We start from the raw sequence: 18628 nt of genomic DNA on the forward strand, positions 1-18628 counted from the left end.
AGGACAAGGCTATTAACACCATTCTCCAGCCACAGACCTCCAAACACCCTGCAAGGGAACCGCCCTTGAGTCCTTCACAGGACCCAGGGCTTCTCGGAGAAGAAGAATAGTGTGAATTGGTTTGGAAATATGTGTGTGTGGAGTTTTATTTTTGTCAAAAATTTGGGCTACAATTGTTGGCCTTTAGAGGGTGGAAATCAAGGTTATGTTCAGTACCATAAACAGTTAACTGTCCTGAGGCCTGAACGATTCTCCCGGTGCCCCGCCCCTTGTTTCAACTTTCAAGAATGTGAAACATTTTATTGATAAAATAAATTCACTTTTAGGAGAGAGTGTGGCAAACATTAAGGATTTTTTAAAACAATACTCTTAAAACGCTGTTTCCAGCGTTTTTATTTGGTTTTGTTTCCAAGGTTGTTTACCTGTCCCTGCACAAAACCAGAAAGTCACAAGGGAGGCAGGGCTGCAGGTGCAGGTGTCAGCAAGTGCCACCAGGGCTACCATCAAACACATAATTGGTTCTTTTTTTTTTTTTTTTTTTTTTTTCCTTCGGAGCTGGGGACCGAACCCAGGGCCTTGCGCTTCCTAGGCAAGGGCTCTACCACTGAGCTAAATCCCCAACCCCGTCATCAAACACATAATTGTTCTAGCTATGTCACCAAGCGATTTTACCACACATGCTTCAGAGTGAAGGCAGAAGGTTTGAAATTAGAGACTCAGAAACTATTAAAACGCACATATCAAACAAGTGCAAAAGAAACTGTTTTTACACTTAAAAAAAGCATTTGCGTGCTCTCTGAGGTTTTTTTCTTTTAAAGATGAGACCTTAGCAACTTTTAGGGACCGTATTTGCTTTAACGAATGGTGCCGCGGTCCCTGTCTTGTGCCTTCAAAATGTCAGTCCACTTTAGAAGGGGCGGAAGGGTGACTTGACAGGTACCCAAAGAACAACCCCCAAGAGCCAGCAGGTTCCAGGGGAAGGTGGCCCTGTCTTCACCCTAGGCATAAGAAAAGCGTCTAGGCTGCGTCGGGACAGTCGCGGGGCACGGGGACTGCCCCTCGGTGCGTCCCTCGCTCGAGTTCGGTGTTGGGCAGCGCCCGGGGCGGCCTTTCCTGGGCGGGGAGTCGGGGTGGTAGTGGTGGTGGCTGTCCCCGCCCCTGGCCTCTGCTCCTCCGCCCCGGCGGCCAGGCGGGGCTCTGCGAGGCCAGCGCTCCAGCGCCACTGTAGTTTCTGCTGCGCCAGCGCTGGGGCCCACGGTGTCGCTCAGCCGGGTAAGACGCATCCCACAACGTTGTCACCCTTCCACAGCCTCTCGCTGTCACCCGTCCTGTCTCCGCGCTCTCGGCCGCCCCTCTTCCTCTCCAACACATGCAGCTTCGACTGCTTTGGTCTGGGACTCGGTGGACTCTAGAGCTTTCTCTGGAGTGGCCGAGCCTCAGCGATGCCGGGAGGATGGCCCTGGCACCTTCCCCACCCACACAGCTTGGATCTGTGGTCTCGGTGCGTGGGAATTTCAGAAGCGTTAGTTCCACTTGTTGGCTGTCACTCAGCACCTTGCCCTGCCTGCCGGGTGGGTTGAGACTGGCATTGGTCCTAGAGTCTGAGAAGGTGCCCACGGTGCTGGGGGGTGGGGTGGGGGCGGTCAGCGGAGGAGCACTGGCCGGGTTGATTGGCAACTGGTGCAAGGGAGAAAAGGTTTTTTGGTGGAACTTTTTTAACCATTCTTTGGCTTATGTGAGAGCCACCCCAGCTTCTAGGGCTCACAGACTCGGGCTGAGCCATCCAGTTTGCGCGCGGGGTAACCTGTAAAGACAGAGTTCTGACCCATTTTTACCTGCAGATACCTCTGGCAGTTAGTTCTGAGTTTGGGAGAAAAGTAAGGACTCTTTCTCAGGAGATTTTCCTTTCTGCTTTAAACTTTATTATTTTATTTCATGCGTATGGTTATTTCGTTTGCATGAGAGTTAAATGCTTTCATCTGGGTGCCGAGAACTGAACTCTATTCCTCAGGAAGTCCTCTGTAAGAGCTCTTAACCACTGGGCCATCGCTCCAGCCCCTCTCAAAAGACTTTTAAAAGCATAAAATTAAAGGTAGACTATGCTGAAAGCAAACAGCTGCTAAAGTAGTAAGAGAATATGTAATTTTAAAAAGCAAATAACTATTATAATTTTTGAAATACCAGAGAACATAGAATTCAAGATATAGGCATTACCTGTAAACTCATTTCTATAGTCACAAATACTGCTAATACTGCTGTGGCCAGCTGCCTACACAGTACTTGAAGACAGCGTTAAGTTTCAAGTACACACCAGTGGAAGGTGAAGGTTTTCCTTTCATTCAGATGATAGACACCGTGTTAGCAGAACGGGTGTTGCCTTATTTGCTAGGCCACTTAGCTTCTGGGTTTAACACTTCCTTGGGCTACCACTGTGCCCTCTACTCCAACCTTCTTTGGGCATCTACTTCTTCTGAGGAGGAGAAAGAGAAAAGCCCAACACTCCTACACCAAACCGAACAAGCCTAGTACTTTTTTCCCACATGTGAAAAGCATCCGGATTATACTTGATGCAGAGGGATGCAGTAGGTACCCCCCCCCTTCCAATACCTTGTCCAGGACTGGCCATCGCATTCCTAAATCTGGTACATAAAAGGTTTGCTGGATGACCTGGAGGTGGTTGCTTGTGATGGCATCCAGGAGACAGCTGGAAGCTTGGGAAATGACGGTTTAAAACGAATGGCTTCTTTTGAATCTGTCAGAGCCGATCTATAAGCATGCTGGGATATGGGAACGTGAATACTGGTGAGGGCCCTTGGGTCTGTTGTGGGCCTGGTGCCCCACCGTAGCAAAGAACCTGTCTTGAAAGGAAAGTGGGATTCCAGAGGTTTCTTTTGCCTGTGTGTATGCTTGTTAATGAGATGTGTTGTAATGCAGGAAATGTCTTGTACAGAATGGAGACAGAACTCAAGAGGAAGCATTTCTAGATACACATCTCTCTCCCTCTCTCCCTCTCTTTCTCCCTCTTCCTCTCCCTGTCTCTCTCCCCTCCCTCCCTCCCTTCCCCTCCCTCTCCCTCCTCTTTCCTATCCTTCCTCCCTGCCCCTCTGCCATCACACTTTGACTCCAGAGAGTTGATCAATAGGAGAACAGTGGGTAATTTACTAACACCTGCCCAGACTAGGCCTGCAGCCAACAGTGAGAACTTCATGGAAGTGTTGGTCTGTATTAATGTGCATATCCATATGACCAGGGAGCTGGATGAAGCTCAGCCTATTCTTCCCCTGTCTAGTTTGGATGATTACCATGGGACTTTCACCAACTCCTCAGATCTAAGCTTATTCTAAATCATAGAGAGAGAAAGGCCTTTAAGTTCAAGAGAATACCACCTCCCCTTATATTCAAATCAAACTTCTACCTTCAAAGTGACCTCACCATGGTCCTATAGTCTTCATTTTCTTGCTTATGAGAGGGAACCAACAATTCCGTGATTGTCATGAGAAATCACATATAGCACACATTACAATAACTCCCACAAATGACCCCTCCCTGCCATGTTTTCTTATACTTTGGATCATACACTTAAGGAGCTGCTTTCCAGAGAACCGTAGTGCATAATGGTACAGGAAATGGGATATCTGGTTTCTATTCTGATTATGTCGCAGGCCTAAGCATTTGACCTGGCTGTTCTTTGCCACAGATATTCTATCTGAGGAGTCAGTAGGCAAATATCGCTATTGACTGTCTGCTTGAACACCCACCTTTCCTGATCCATCTGGTGGAGTCCTTTTTCCTGCTGTGAAGAAAGAATGGCCCATACTGGTTAAAGATGAGCCCCATTTGGCACGACCTGTAATGAGGACCTGGGTGTGCCTCAGTCAAGGCTTCAGTGCAAATGGGTAACTGTGCCATTAGGTCGGACACAGGAAAGATATGAGTTGTTAGGGGACCTGACATACCTGCTACCTGTGTATATCTCCTCGTGTCCTAACCATCAAAGAACTGAATTCGGCGTCTAGGTTCAAACAAGATATATAGTCTGTAATCGAAGAGTCATTTCTCATTGAGACCTTATGGGCTGCATTCCAGGTAATGGCAAGCCAAAGTAATTGACCAGTTTGTTTACAGTGACCCTCCACCCTTCATAACTTTCTTACATGTACCTTTGAATCCCAGTGTACTTTGGTCTGATGAGTAATTTTATTGTGGCCATTTTAATGATTCAGGAAGCCAGGTGTGGCGGCTCAAACACCTATAATCCTAACATTTGGGAGATGGAAATGGAAGGATTTGGAGTTCAATATTATCTTTACTTATGTGTCAAGTTAGAGACTTTGCTGGACTCCATGACAGCCTGCCTCCTCAATCGTCTGTCTGTCTGTTCACCCAAATCGTCCATCCATCCATCCGTCCACCCATCCATCCTTCCATCCATCCATCCATCCTTCCAAAGAAACAAATACAAGATTCAAGAAATCTTGGCCTAAGCTGACCTTTGCTGTGTGACCCAGTTGATTCACTGGAGACTTCCATTTCCAGGGAGTCTGTAGCTGGGCTGACACAGGTTTGTAGAGACCTTGACAGGAAAGCTGACTAGGAGCCTACTATGCAGGAGGTAGTAGATGGGAGTCTTTTTTGTTGTTGTTGTTTATAGTGTAGTAGGCTGTGAGGAGTCAGGTTCCCCTGGCAATTAGAAAATGTGAGTAAACTTAAAACAAGGCTTGTTTATGTGTGTGTGTGAGAGAGAGAGAGAGAGAGAGAGAGAGAGAGAGAGAGAGAGAGAGAGGAGAGAGAGGAGAGAGAGAGAGGAGAGAGAGAGAGAGAGAGAGAGAGAGAGAGAGAGAGAGAGAGAGAGAGAGCCAAAACCCTTACCTTTCAGTTAAAACAATTCAACTCACTCATGTGCAATATCCTTTATTAAAGGCAAAAATCCTTCCTTAATGTAAATATAACTTTTGTTTTCTGCTTGGTGAAATAATGTTTTATCATTCTAATGCTTGTTTTGATTATAAAAGATTACTAAGTATTTAAGCTTGGAGGGACTGTCTCAGCAGCAAAGGGAGTCACTACTTCTTCTCCACAAAGTCCTCATAATAATTTTTTTCACTTTTTCTATTTATTTTCCAGATTTTAGTTGCATCACATTCCCATTTCCTTTCCTCCCGCAAGCCCTCCTATATACACCTCAGGACCTCTTTTTGTTACATGCATTGTGTGTGTGTGTGTGTGTGTGTGTGTGTGTGTGTGTGTGTGCGTGTGCGCACGCGTGCGTGCATGTGCATGTGTGTGTCTGTATGTTTATGTATATATGTATATACACACACACACATATATGAATTGTTCAGCTCATGTTTAGGCAGTCAGGTTGATGAGTCTTTATGGACATAGCTTCTGACATTAGTATAGTTTTTGACATTACTAGGGGACACTATCTTACAGCAAACTCCCTAATTCTCTAGTTCTTACAATCTTTCCGCCCCTCTTCGGAAATGTTCTCTGAACCTTTGTTTCTCTGAGTGTTTTGTAGCTTTGATTGGCTGTGATTTTTCTGTAGAGGTCTCCTTGTGTTGCAAAGAAAAGACTCTTTGATGAAGAGTGAAGACTACACTTATCTGTGGGTGTAAGGACAGTGTTTAGATTATTAGGGATTATGTCATTTTAGTCAAGTAGTGGTTGTACGTTCTCTTTCTAGATGATGTCACTACCCTAGAATAGTTGGCGAAGTTTCCACTCCCAGGCATGGTATCCATCTTTTGAGTAGGTCTTAAATCCAATTACAGGGCTGATGATGGTCACCAACATGTGTGTGCCACTACTGAAGCCTGAGGGTCCTTATGCCATGTTGGATGCTGTTCTGGTTCATAGGTATCATAACAGGGTAGGACTCTTTGCACCTACTAAAAGATAGTTCTTACAGGGCTCCCTGAAGAAACTAGGGACCCAGTGGGACTGCAGGCCTTAATAAAAAGCTGTATGAATTCATTTCTGCTTCTTGGACAGCTTAGTTTTGGTCTACAACTGGAGTTCTTGCTTCACAGATTAATATTTAAGAAATGTTTGTGTCGATTGGATTTCGAATAGAGAGGCCTATCATGACTTGCAGTCCCGAGTGAAGATTGCTTCATTTCCTTTATTTGTTCACAATATAGTAATCCAGTTCCTGAATATGTGGGCAGGCGGGGCTGGGTGCACATTACTCAAGAGGAGCTGAGCCAAAAGCCAGGGTGAGACCTGTGAGATTCCTTCTGTTTTCAAGGGGCACAGTTTTCTCCTCACACCATACTTTGGACCATTGTTTCTCTCTGAGTAATGTCATAGGGCTGCTTTTGCCTTTATTACAGCAACTGAAGATGTGGATATAATGTCAAGGTTTGATTCGTCCTCCACATCTGTTTTATTCTCACATGTGTCTCATGTTCACGTTAGTTCCTTCCTGCCTGTGTTATGAAGAGCCACTCAATGGATCATCATATTCCTGTCTCCGCTGTGAAGGTAGACGCGTTCTTCTTTTTCATCATTTCTCTGTGCTTAGCACGATGCCTGGCAGAGAGAACACACTGGAAAATGCCCAAGTTAGGCATTCCAATCCATTCTTCTCTGTCTAAATTCCATTCCATTAAGAACTTCATAAGGCTCTAACTTCCATTAGCAGGGCACAGAAGCTGAAATCCAAGCCATGGCACAACAGGTAACTTACATGGCTCGCCCAGGCTGGGTGGGGCAGTGAATTAAAACCGTTTATAGGGTGGAGATGGCCCTGGCTACACAGCTCTACATAGTGTTTCTATGTGTGGGTGTGGGCCTCCTGTGGTAAGACCATAGGATCATTTTTCTAAGGAGATACCTTCAAAATTTTCCACATTGGCAAGTAATCAAAATTTAAGAAGATGCTGTAAGCTAAACAAAACAATCTAGTCTATAAGAGTGGGCTTTGGTTACTGCTTTATGAAACGGGGTGGTTGCCAGTGGTCTGGATTGAGTTTCTATTAGCCAGGGTTCTCTAGAGTAACAGAACTTACAGAATGGATCTATCTATCTATCTATTATCTATCTATCTATCTATCTATCTATCTATCTATCTATCTATCTATCTATCTATCTATCTATTATCTATCTGTATGTATGTATGGTCTTTCACAGAATCACTTACAGGCTAATGTCCAACTAATCCTGCAATGGCTGGCTTTGGATGGAAAGTGTAAGAGTCCAGGAGCTGCCGGTCTGTAAGGGTTGCTCTCTCAGCTGGCCTTTAGTAGATTCTGGAATCCCAAAGAAGTAGGCTCTAAAGGAAGTGAAGGAATGGGCTTGTTAGTAAGGTGAGAGCAAGCAGGCAAAGAGGAAAAGCTTTCTTTTCAGTCTAGCAGAGGGTGTGGCTTAGATTAAAGGTGTGTCTTCTTACCTCAAGATCCAGGCCAAAGGTGTGTGACTTCCTGCCTCAGAGGTCCAGACTAGAAGTGAATTCACTCCAAACCAACCAACCAAACAAAAACCTCTCACAGGTGTTCCCCCTATTTCTGGATTATAGTTCATTCCAGATGTAGTCAGGTTGACAACCAAGAATAGCCACCACAGCTTTTGATCCTCTGTGTCAGAAACATAGGTCTTCTCTCTCTCTCTCTCTCCTCTCTCTCTCCCCCTCTCCCCACTGCACCCCTCCAGGGGTGCCCTCCTTTTCACCTACAGCTAGGTGATTTTCATTCCAAGAGAGTCTTTTGTGACCCTCAACCTCGCTGGTCCAAAACTAGTTTAGGAGGCCTTGATATACTTGATTATAACCTCTCTACTCTAGTTATACAATCATTTCCTCGGCTTCCTTATTTACCTCCAGAGACCATTTCCACTTCTCACCTGCTTACTCCCTCTTTATCTGAGTGTTTATTAGCATTTCAGGTCCTTATCATACACACTCATTAAGTGCAGTAGACTCCTGACAGGTTTACAGTACTGTAGCTGGGTTTATTGTTCCCCCTGATTAATTTGCCTCTTCTTGTCTGGTATAGAGATATAGTTAGTAAAACTACTCACCAATGAACTCATAGATTTTAACAAATACTTCTGAGCTCCTTCATTGTAACAGAGATTGCCAGCTTCTGGAACGAAAGCCATGGGTATAACACATCAGGCCTAACAGAGTTTATGGGAAGCGGAACACAGTATGTGTCAGCTCCCCGCTCTCTCCCTCAAGACTGTCCCACCGTCCTCAACTGCAGTCTTATTACCTCCCCCAGCCTCTTTGGGACTTGCATTTTTTTTGGTTGTTGTTGTTGACATTTTGATGCATCTCATTTCTCCAGAGGGAGTGAATTTTCTTTGTGGGTTCAGATTCCAGCTTTATGTTCCAGTATGTCAGCACCGATATTATGGAGTATCTGGGCTCTTCTTGCCAATCCCTGAGGCACTCTGGATGGTTAGGTAGACAGGCACAGAATCTGTGTTTTCTACTGAGAGAGCAACATCAAGCTTTTCAGTTATGCTTTTAGGAATAGTTGCTAGGAGATGCTGTATCTTTACTTTCAAGTGCACTTCCTCTAGACTGGCGGAAAGAGTATTGAGATTAGGTTTCTAAAGAATCTAGGTTCGCATCCTATCAAAGATTAACTAGGGAGTCATTTGGCTTCTTTCGAAGCCTAGCATCAATATCTGTAAATGGAAATAACAGCACTTACATCGTGTTGATTTGCTGTGGAGACAAGATGATGTATGTATTAGTTTTCTGAAATTGCTGTAACAAACTGCAGACTTTGTGGTTTAATGGTACTGTGATGGCTATTCCTGGTAGTCAACTGGACTACATCTGGAATAAACTATACTCCAGAAATGGCAGGCACACCTGTGGTTTAGATCTTGGGGCTGGAAGACACAAGTTTCTGACCTGGTTCTTGACATGACGATCTTGAGGCTTACTGGCCTTGAAAAGCTTTGACCCATGTAAGGTAGTGCGTGCCTTTAATCCCAGGAGACTGAGACAAGCAGATCTCTGAGTTCAAGGCCATCCTGGCACAAAGCAAGTTTTAAATCCAGGCACGGTGGTACACATCTTTAATCTGGGCCTACTTCTGGAGGCCTACTTAAGGACATTGCAAGAAGGAAGGCTCACTCTTCTTCACCTGCTTGCACTTACTTGCCAGCACCTCTCTTGGAACCTCCTTCTTCAGGATTTCAGCTTCTACAGAAGACCAGCTGAAATACCCAAGCTTGTGGGACTGAGCAACTACTAGATTCTTGGACTTTCCATTCTCAGCTGCCCATAGTTGGGTTGGACTACTGACTAAGTCATTCCAATAAATTCCCTTAATATGTAGAGATATTCCATACATCCTGTGACTCTAGAGAAACCTGACTAACACAGGCACATAACCTCCTCCCTGCTTTGTGGCACTCTGAATGATAGGTAATTGCTGTGCCAATCAGTTATGACCTCAACTCCAGCAACAGAATTTATTATGTTACAATGATCGCCTTCAAAGGTCCAGTGCAGATCTTGATAGGCTAAAATCAAGGTTCTGTTTCCTTGTCTTTCCAGCTGCTTTAAATTGTCTCCATCCTTGGTTCATGATCCCTGCCCTACATCTTCAAAGCCAGGGACCTTTCAACTTTATGACCCCTCCCATAATCTTAGCTCCCTTACTACTGGGAAAGCCTCCCCGTTTTTAAAGGATTTAGGGAGTTAAGTCGTGCAAGTGGGTAGTCTCTTGGTGATGACTTAGATATTTTCTAAGGCAAACTGTGTTCTCTGTCGTTTTCTGAGTCTTCACTAACTGAATTTTCCATTACATTTCTATCATGCTTTGAAGAGTCTTCTAGCCTCTGTCCATTGTCCAGTTTAAAATATGGCCCAGAGAAGGAACAAACCAGGGAAGGAAATCCTATCTCAATTTTGTTTTATTTCCTTTGAGATCCTGTTAACATTCCCCATTAGCCTGATCCAAACAGAAATCAGAGAAGAAGAGAGACCAAGGATAGGGCTTGGAATAGGAGGATAAGAGCTGAATGTTAGAGAGATGGTGTGTGTGTGTGTGTGTGTGTGTGTGTGTGTGTGTGTGTGTGTATAATAACTAGCAAAAGGATAAAAAAAGTAGTAAAATCATTGATATCTTATCTGACTTGTGTCTTTTGATGTTTGTTAAGTAATTTCCATCTTGCTAAGAATGACATAAACATTTGCTTCAATTTTCTTCTAGTATGTTTGTGGGTTTACTTTCAACACTTAAAAATTAAACTATTCAACATTAACAAAAGAATGCCTTTCCCCAGGGTTGGTTCCACCTTCTTCTTGGTCTGTATTATGAGCAGCTGCCTACCTCTAACCTTCTTTTAACACCTGAAGCTGATAAATTTGGTGTGGGGCCAGGACTAGAACAAGCAACCGTTCTGCTGCTCGGCCCAGATCCTCACTAACTCTAACGGGTACTCCAGCAACATTCTTGAGTAGTGGAGTAAGCATGACTGCATATTACACATACATCTCTGTTTCATCAGGATAACCTTATGCATTTAGCCAAATAAAATTTACTTAGTGCATATGCTTTTTATGCAGGGAATGGATTCTGTAAGTTAGAATACTGATTATATCATTTCCAGTCTTTCCTATTTGAAAATTCAGCTACTGCATGATTGAGATGAGTCTAGGATAGGCAAGAGCCGACTTCACCCATCATCTTCCACCTTGCAGAGAGCTGGGTCTTAAACCCCTGTAATGAGCACACCTGGCTGGCGCCACTTAGTTGTCAAGGTTAAATGGATCAAAGAGATGGGAAGAATTTCCTTGGTGGAGGAGACGCCGCTAAGTTACATTCAATAGAGTGGATGCTGGAGTGTGGTGAGGGAAGGCAATGCCAGGTGCACAGTATATTCTTTCAGACTAATTATTGCATTAAAAAGTCAAACTGTATCTTATGTTATGGAGCTGCAAAAATTGGCCCAATCACCCAGGTCATTACAACATTCTTCAGTAGTACGCAATTAAATTGCCTTTTAAATGCCACCTGACAGTTCCACACATATAAGAGGAGAAGAAACCTAACAAAACTTTGTTCAAAGAATAAGCTTTTCATCTGGTGGAGCGGTTGGCACATGCATGTTAATGTAGGTATATGGAAACACACCCAGAATTTGTTTTTTATCAAGTGCAGAAAGCACCACGGATCACGAGGGGACTGTCGAGAAGGAAGGCATTTTTATTCACAGTTCTCAAGAGACCAGCAGCACGGCATCCGTGTCGGATCCTGTGAGAAGCACCTAGGGCCTGTCGGAAGACAGAAATGGGAAGAAAAAGCCTAAGCAAGAGCCTGTGTTGTGAGGCAGGCAGAAACGCTGCCCCGGGGCGGGCCTGAGCAGTGGGGATTCTGTGCACCCTGAGTGCAGAGACTGCTTCTGGTTGTCTGGTGGTTAGCGCCAATGCGATTATACAAGTGTTATAGAATGATTATTATGTGAATTTATGTAATGATTGTATGATTGATTATGTGAATGTAAAAGCCAGGCAGATAAAGTGGCTTATAGGCTTACAAGTGAAAGGTCTGCGGGCAGGCCAGACCTTCACTGTCTGATGTTAGCTGGGCCTGAGACAGACAGTCTGTGTAGGAACTAGCCAGGCCTCAAATGTCAGTTTCTCATAAGCACAGGAAACAAATATGGTAGCTAATACAGTAGGACTCAGAATATCTCCAGGAAGGGGAAGCAGTCTGCTGTCTTGTCCGAACCACGTCTATTGCCACGAATACCTACAGTACCTCAGGAGAAATGGGGCCGTGTGAGGGAAGCAGTGCCGGGCAGCTCCTTAGTGCTCCTGCCTGCAGCGCTGTCCTCCGGGCAGTGGCATTTCCTTCTTGAGGGTGTTGAATTGGTCCTTCTCTGCCATCACATTTGGTGGCAGTCACTTATATTTGTCAGCTTTACTGAGCCATGCCGTGGGTGCCTAGATGTTTGGTCAAACTGTATTCCGCTGCGATCGTGAAGGTATTTATGGATTAAACGAAGGTTAACGTGGTAACTAGACAACTCAGATTGCCTGCCCTTCCTTGTGTGACAGGGGCTCGTCCAAACAAAAGGCTGACCCACCTTTGAGCAGGACGGAATTGCTGTCTGAGTGCTATTCTGTGGGACATTGTTCTGCCTGTGAGGCCCATTTAAAACACGGCCTTTTCTTCCTTCCTGGATGGGTCTTTGAACCAGAACTTTGTCATAGGCCAGAGGTGACTCGGTCTTTGGCTGACTAAAGAGCCTGGGGTGTGTTAGGTCCCCTGTAGTGGGTTGAAGGAGAGCGTCTCCCACAAACTCAGGAATGTGACCCTCAGTTCACAGATGGGGGTGCCACTGTGAGGTCTAGGAAGTGTGGTCTTGATGGAGGACGTGTATCACTGGGGGTGGGCTTGGAGAGGGCATAGCCTTCCCTACTTCCAGTTTACCTTCTCTGACTCATGCTTGAGTTCTTAGCTTCCTGCTTTGACTTCCATACCTGCCTGCTGCTGTGCCTTCTGCCATGTTGGGCTCTTATCCCCCTGGAATTATAAGTCCAGATAAACTCCTTTCCATAAACTTCCTTGGTCATAGCACTTTACAGAGCAACAGAAAAGCAATTAACACAGTCATATGAGCTATTTCCCAGAAGCACACGGCAGGGCATGTGGGACAGTTTTGTGTTGGATTCCTCCCTAGCTTTAAAAATCTCCTCCCTATGAATGTTGGTCTGGCTCTGAATTGGCTGTGTGACCTTGAGGATAGAACTACTTTCCTTCAGCCTCAATTCTGCCAGCTAGAAAATGGTCCTAGCGCCCACCTGAGCATCCAGCAGTGTATCTGGTGTGTAGAAGTTGTGTCTCTGTCAGTAATGAGATAGTTTTATGTTAAGGCTTGTGACCTAGTTTCGGATTGTTCAGGAAAACATGCTATGTATCTACATGCTGATGGAGGGAGTAGGAAGGGCAAAGGTCAGGACAGCTTCAGGGAACCTCTGAGCAGCAGTCGAGTAGAGTGTAGTGGAGGAGACTGTGGTCCCTAGAGACAGCTTTGCTGAGAAGTGAGTGAAATCTCTGCTTCAGAGTCTCCACCCTACACAGGGCAAGCCAGGGTGCGGGAGAGGGAAAGATGGCCTCCAGCCAGGGAGATCTCTACGTATGTATTTCTGAAAAATCACCAAACGAGATCTCCAAAGAAAAAGTGCTGGATTTCCAAGGATCTATCTGTGCATTTGTTAGAATTTATTCCCCCATTCAATGTAAATATTAAACGTTGAGTCTAAATTTATATTCTATGTTTTAGACTCCTAAACTATTTCAGTTTCACACTTGTCTTAGGGTTTTACTGCTGTGAAGAGACACCATGACCAAGGCAACCCTTATAAGGACAACATAATTGGGGCTGGCTTTCAGGTTCAGAGGTTCAGTCCATTATCATCAAGGCAGGAACATGGCAGCATCCAGGCAAGCATTGTGCAGGAGGGACTGAGAGTTCCACATCTTCATCTGAAGGCTGCTAGCAGAATACTGGCGTCCAGGCAGTTAGAATGACGGTCTTAAAGCCCACACACACAGTGACACACCTACTCCAACAGGGCTGCACCCTCTTATAGTGCCACTCCCTGGCCAAGCATATACAGACCATAACAAAGCCCATAAATACATAATCTGCCCTGCATAAAAGCTTGCCTCTGGCCTGGTATGGTGTTGCATGCCTTTAGGCTTAGCACTCTGGAGGCAGAGGTGGGTGGGTTTCTATGAGTTCAAGGCCAGCCTGATCTATTTTGTGAGTTCTAGGCCAGCTAGGGCTACATAAAAGAAACCTTGTCTCAAGAAAACAAGACAAAAATTAAAGGTTTTCTACTTTGTGAGGATATGTGTATGCATATGTGTATCTGGGTATATGTGAGTTTATGAGTGTTGTGTTTATGTGTAATGTGTACACATATATGTGTATGAGTATGTGTGCCTATATGTTTGTTTGGTCTGCATGTATGTGTGTATGAGTGTATGTATGCATGTGTGTGTGTGTGTTGTGAATGTATGTGTGTATAATTGTGTGTGTATGTGTGGTGTGAATGTGTGTGTGTATAATTGCATGTGTGAATATGCCTGTGTATGAATTTAGAATGTGTTACTCTTCTCTGCCAGGGCCTGCAGGGTGTGAGTTCTGAGTTCTGAACCTGGAGAAGTTCCAGTCTGGAATGTTTCTCTTTCTGGGTTGAACTGCTGACTGCTGCAGATACCTGCACTGTTGCTGCAGTGGACATTCAGAAAGAGTCACTCTTCATAAAGGAATCCATTCTAGATCTGGCCCTACCGCTTACACCACGGGACTAGGAAAAAATACTGCCCTCTCTGAGCCTCCACTTCTACACTAGTTCAATGTTTTTGCAACCCCAGCGTTGACTCAGTTGTGGATGTTGTGATGAACGGTTTTAAGTTGTGTTGCCAGGACTCATATCAGTATTCTCTTGCAATAACTTCAAATATGCCCAGAGTTTAACTTTTAGTGATAAAAGCCTGCCACCTCCTTGCACAGTTTTGGACTTGACCTGACTAGATGCCATGAGGGAATGAAGACGTGGCAGACACAGAGAAGCTGGGATTCGATGGGCTTTGCTCATCCTGGTGGAGTTGCAGATCCCCCAATTGACTTCACATTCTTACCTCAAGGGCCTTGCTTTCTCTCCCCTCCCCCATCAAGTCCTATCTACTGCAGTATCTTCAAGGGAATTTCAGGCCATTTCAATCATAATAATTTCAGTACTATTTCTAAGAGTCAGGGATGCTTAAAAGTTATATTAATATTGTTACTACACTTGATCTTAGCCAAAAGGTCAAGAAGCAATTATATTAATACTGTTATTTCACCTTGTTGCAACATCTAAAGCTTAGATTCTTTTTTTTTCAATGCACTTAGTAAGTTAAAATTTCATGTCACAGATCTTCCTTCAGTATTTGGAATACAATCCTGCTGCTTTCTATGAAAATAAAATTCTGCCAGTGGGCATTTTTTTAATCTGAGTTATCAGAAGAGTCAGTTTGGATGGCTCCAAGCTGGGAAGAGCTGGTGGACCTTACATCAAGAATGCTGTAGATACTACTTGCTGGGGCACCAGCTCTGTGTGAGCTCAGCTAGGCATTCTGGCTGCTCTCATCCCCGTGAGAGGTGTGTCAAGTGACATAACTCTGAGGACCTTTGGCCACGGGCAGTCTGTACTGTTTGTTCAGGAAGGGCCAGCTGTGAAAAGGTTGCCAGAAGTGATGGAAGGAAGGACGTCCAGGCAGCTGTTGGCCAACAATGCCTCGGCCAGCAGGCCACATGTCTAGTTCCATCTTTAGAAGGAGGAACTCAGTTGATTTAGGACCAACCGAGGAGGGATGTTTATCTAGCTTAAAAGCATAGTATCATTTAATTGAAAACGATATTGAATGTGCCACTTGCAAATGGAAGTTAAGTGAGTCTTATTTATTGATTTGTTAAAGTGTGTCTCTCACTTTATAAGAATGTAGTGAGTCACTGGCTGCTTCATTCTGTAACATTGATAGTTAAGACATTTAATAACAAGTGCACGGGGTCCAGGCTGTTTTGGGGGACATTGAGAAGCTTGTTAGATTTATGTTGTTCTAACTTGTTGACAGGACTGTCCTTCTCTGCTGACCTCAGGGTTAAGTTTGGCCTTCCTTTTTTTTTTTTTTCCTTTTCGATCTTCTAGTTAAGATCGTGTTGCCGTCACTTCCTGATGTCCTGGTTGTTGCATTTTGTTTGGTTTAGGTCAATGTCAGAACTCCACGTGGGCTCCTCAGTGGTGTTTTCTGACATGGCTTCTAACGACAAATGTCTGTTTTTGCTTAGCAACACCAATCCATTCTTTGATAACAATAGAATATTTCAACAATTCAATAAAATATTTATGTCAACATTAAAAGTTCCAGTCTTGCCCCTCCCCCATGCCATCTTCACTTTAAATTCCCCCCAACAGACGATGTCCCCTCCACTGTTTGGTGGATACAAACATTGGAACTTCCCGTGATGAACCTGCAGGTTTAGTAACTATCTAGAACTTCTCAGAGAACTCAGGAGCCCGCTTGGCTGGCATTTACTGGTTTATTATAAAGGACACAGAGTGCCTGGATGGAAGGTATTGGGAACACAGTGCTTCTGTGCCGTCTTTGGACATGCCAGGGTCCCAGAGCCTCTTTGTCTGTAGCCACGGGGAAGTTCTTGGAAGCTTATTCAGGATTTTCACTAGAACCCACTCTCTGGCCTCACTGCTCCTTCCTTCTTGTGGGTCAGAGGGTGGGGCTCGAAATCTCAACCCTGTAATAGCAATCATGTTTGGCTTTTCTGGTCTCGAGTTGAGTCTAGGGGGTCCTACTGTGAATCACCCCGATGTTGCAAAGTCAGAAAATGTTAAGGTTGGAAGGAGCTTTGAATGTGGAATTAAAGTCACACATGCATGCATGTGCACACATACATGCATTCACACACAGGTGTTCACACATGCTAGTGTGCTACAGTTCTAAGATGGGATATTAAATATCATACTTATGGAAGCCACTGACTTCTTCCTAGCCTTTGACAATGTTCCAGGCTCCTTCATTTACAATGTTGGATGAGGGTTCCGTTTTTTTTTTTTTTAATTTGATGTTATATAACTAGAGTAAAAAGGATGTGGAGACCAAGTATTTTAGGGCATGAGACATTTACCCTAGTGTATTTGTGGTTTTGGAGTTGTGTATTTTAAGGTAGAATGTGACTCTAACAGCTGGAGCACTCTGCTGTTCATTATTGAAGTTGGAAAGAAAAACTAGCTTGGAAGGCATTGTGTTTAGAAACACTGAACCCAGGAATGGGCTATTGGTAAACATTGAAATAAAACAAATGTAACTTTCTTGGCTGAGCAAGGGATACATGTGCAAGTTTCAAAGAATTGAGGTCAAATAACTCATGCTGGAGTGGCTGAAAACCAGAAATGTAGTTCTGCCTTCTTTTGGGTTGCCTTTAAAAAAAAAGCAAACGGAATGAAACAAAACTCTTCCAGTGGATCTGAGCTGCACTGTGGGAGCAATAGAACATGGTTTCCCCTTCTGGGAAGTTGTGGGAAATAATTTTTCCCCATTTAACATTATCAACTAGTTCCATCCCTGTGATGAAAATCTGAGATGATCTAACAGCTCATGCTTCCAGGGGTCTCTATCGGTCGTCACTTGGCCTCACTGCGTTAGGTCTGTGCTGAGGCAGAACATCACTGCTTGATGGAGGACTGTTCACCTCATGGTAGCAGAGAGACAGGGGTATGTGTGGAGGGTATAGGGATCAGCATCCCAAGGTCCTCTTCAGGTGCACACTTTCTTTTACCTAACTTCCTCCAATAAGGTCTCACCTCCTAAACTACCACCAGGTGCCAATAGTGACAACAGATTAAGACCAAGCTTTAGTACTGGGGATTTGGGGACCTTCAGGATCGAACAGGTATGTGCAACATGCACCCCAGAGACATGCATCCCAGGATAGCTATGAATGTGGCCTGACCCATTTGTAGGTGACAAACCACATATCACAATGTGAAAAGCTTGGCTGCTCCTGATAAGCCACGACAGTGCTGATACGTACTTGTCCTGAGGACCACAGATACAGGATAATACAGTGGGTGGAGGAGAAGTCCAGGAGCTAAGCCACTCTGCCACTTTTGGGAGAGTTACAGAAATGTTATTATTATTATTATTATTATTGTTGTTGTTGTTGTTGTTGTTATTTTATCACCTGTCCATTAGGATAGTATAGACCATTCAGAAGTTAAATGCTGACAGAAAAGACATCACCAATGTCACTGAAATGAATACGTTATTCTCAAATAGGTAGTTAGTATAACATCTATAAAATACAGAAAACCAGAAAAAAATCACAATAATTTATTATTCTAAAACCCAGAGAAGTGTTACTTACTTAATGTAACATTTTGACTGTTTTTCTTTTTATAATACATTTTCCCTTACTTTGTTGGGATAACATATATATATATCTAATATGCCATGATGTAATATGTTCGCTTGTATCTAAACCGTAAACATTTGATAGATTCTTTGAATACATTAGAGGATTTCATCAGTCATTGTTGTAAACAGATTTTACCCAAGCTTTCCTTAATATTCAATAATCAGAGCACTCTTTGTCCCCATATAAAACTAAAGTGATCATCATTTAACGTCTGTGGAAACAGTGAAGGGCCAGGACTGCCTCAGCCTGCGTGGAGTCTGATGTTTGTCCTGGGATTATCAGTACTGACCCACAAACTGTTAGCAGAGGGCTAACAGTTGTGAACAAGCATGCTGCAGACATCTTTGTAATACTGTCCTCTTCTTCCACAGTAGAGGTTTCTTCCTCCGAAGTGCAGCGGGAGGGGACGGCAGGGGTGATTCTGTAGAGCAGTCGCATTGCTTTTAGACTGGAGACAGTGATGTGCAGGCCCGCTCTGCTTTCCGTGGCCTTGGATTGGAAAGTTTGAGGTGTGCTCATCTTCACCGAAGCTCTGCAGCTGAGCTAACACTGATTAGACTGGCATCTGCTCCCCCGGTCCACACCGTTTCCTCCTACAAGATCTCCCCTGCTCCCGTTCTCTGTCCTTCTGTCTCTGTCTGTCTGTCTGTTGGACTTTTAGTCTATAAGC

At 44.2% G+C, this 18628-nt stretch overlaps 1 protein-coding gene across 1 annotated transcript in view; it reads left to right on the top strand.

Moving 5' to 3' along the window:
• Positions 1 to 1167: 1167 nt before the first annotated feature.
• The window catches only part of Sqor (sulfide quinone oxidoreductase), a 40779-nt gene continuing 23318 nt past the window's right edge, over positions 1168 to 18628 (top strand). The window contains exon 1 of the mRNA XM_032904106.1: positions 1168 to 1272. The gene's annotated coding sequence lies outside the window, so the exon portion shown is untranslated. The remainder of the gene's footprint in view (positions 1273 to 18628) is intronic.

The sequence above is a fragment of the Rattus rattus genome, chromosome 5 (assembly GCF_011064425.1).
Source record: "Rattus rattus isolate New Zealand chromosome 5, Rrattus_CSIRO_v1, whole genome shotgun sequence".
In the NCBI taxonomy this organism is placed as follows: Eukaryota; Metazoa; Chordata; class Mammalia; order Rodentia; family Muridae; genus Rattus; species Rattus rattus.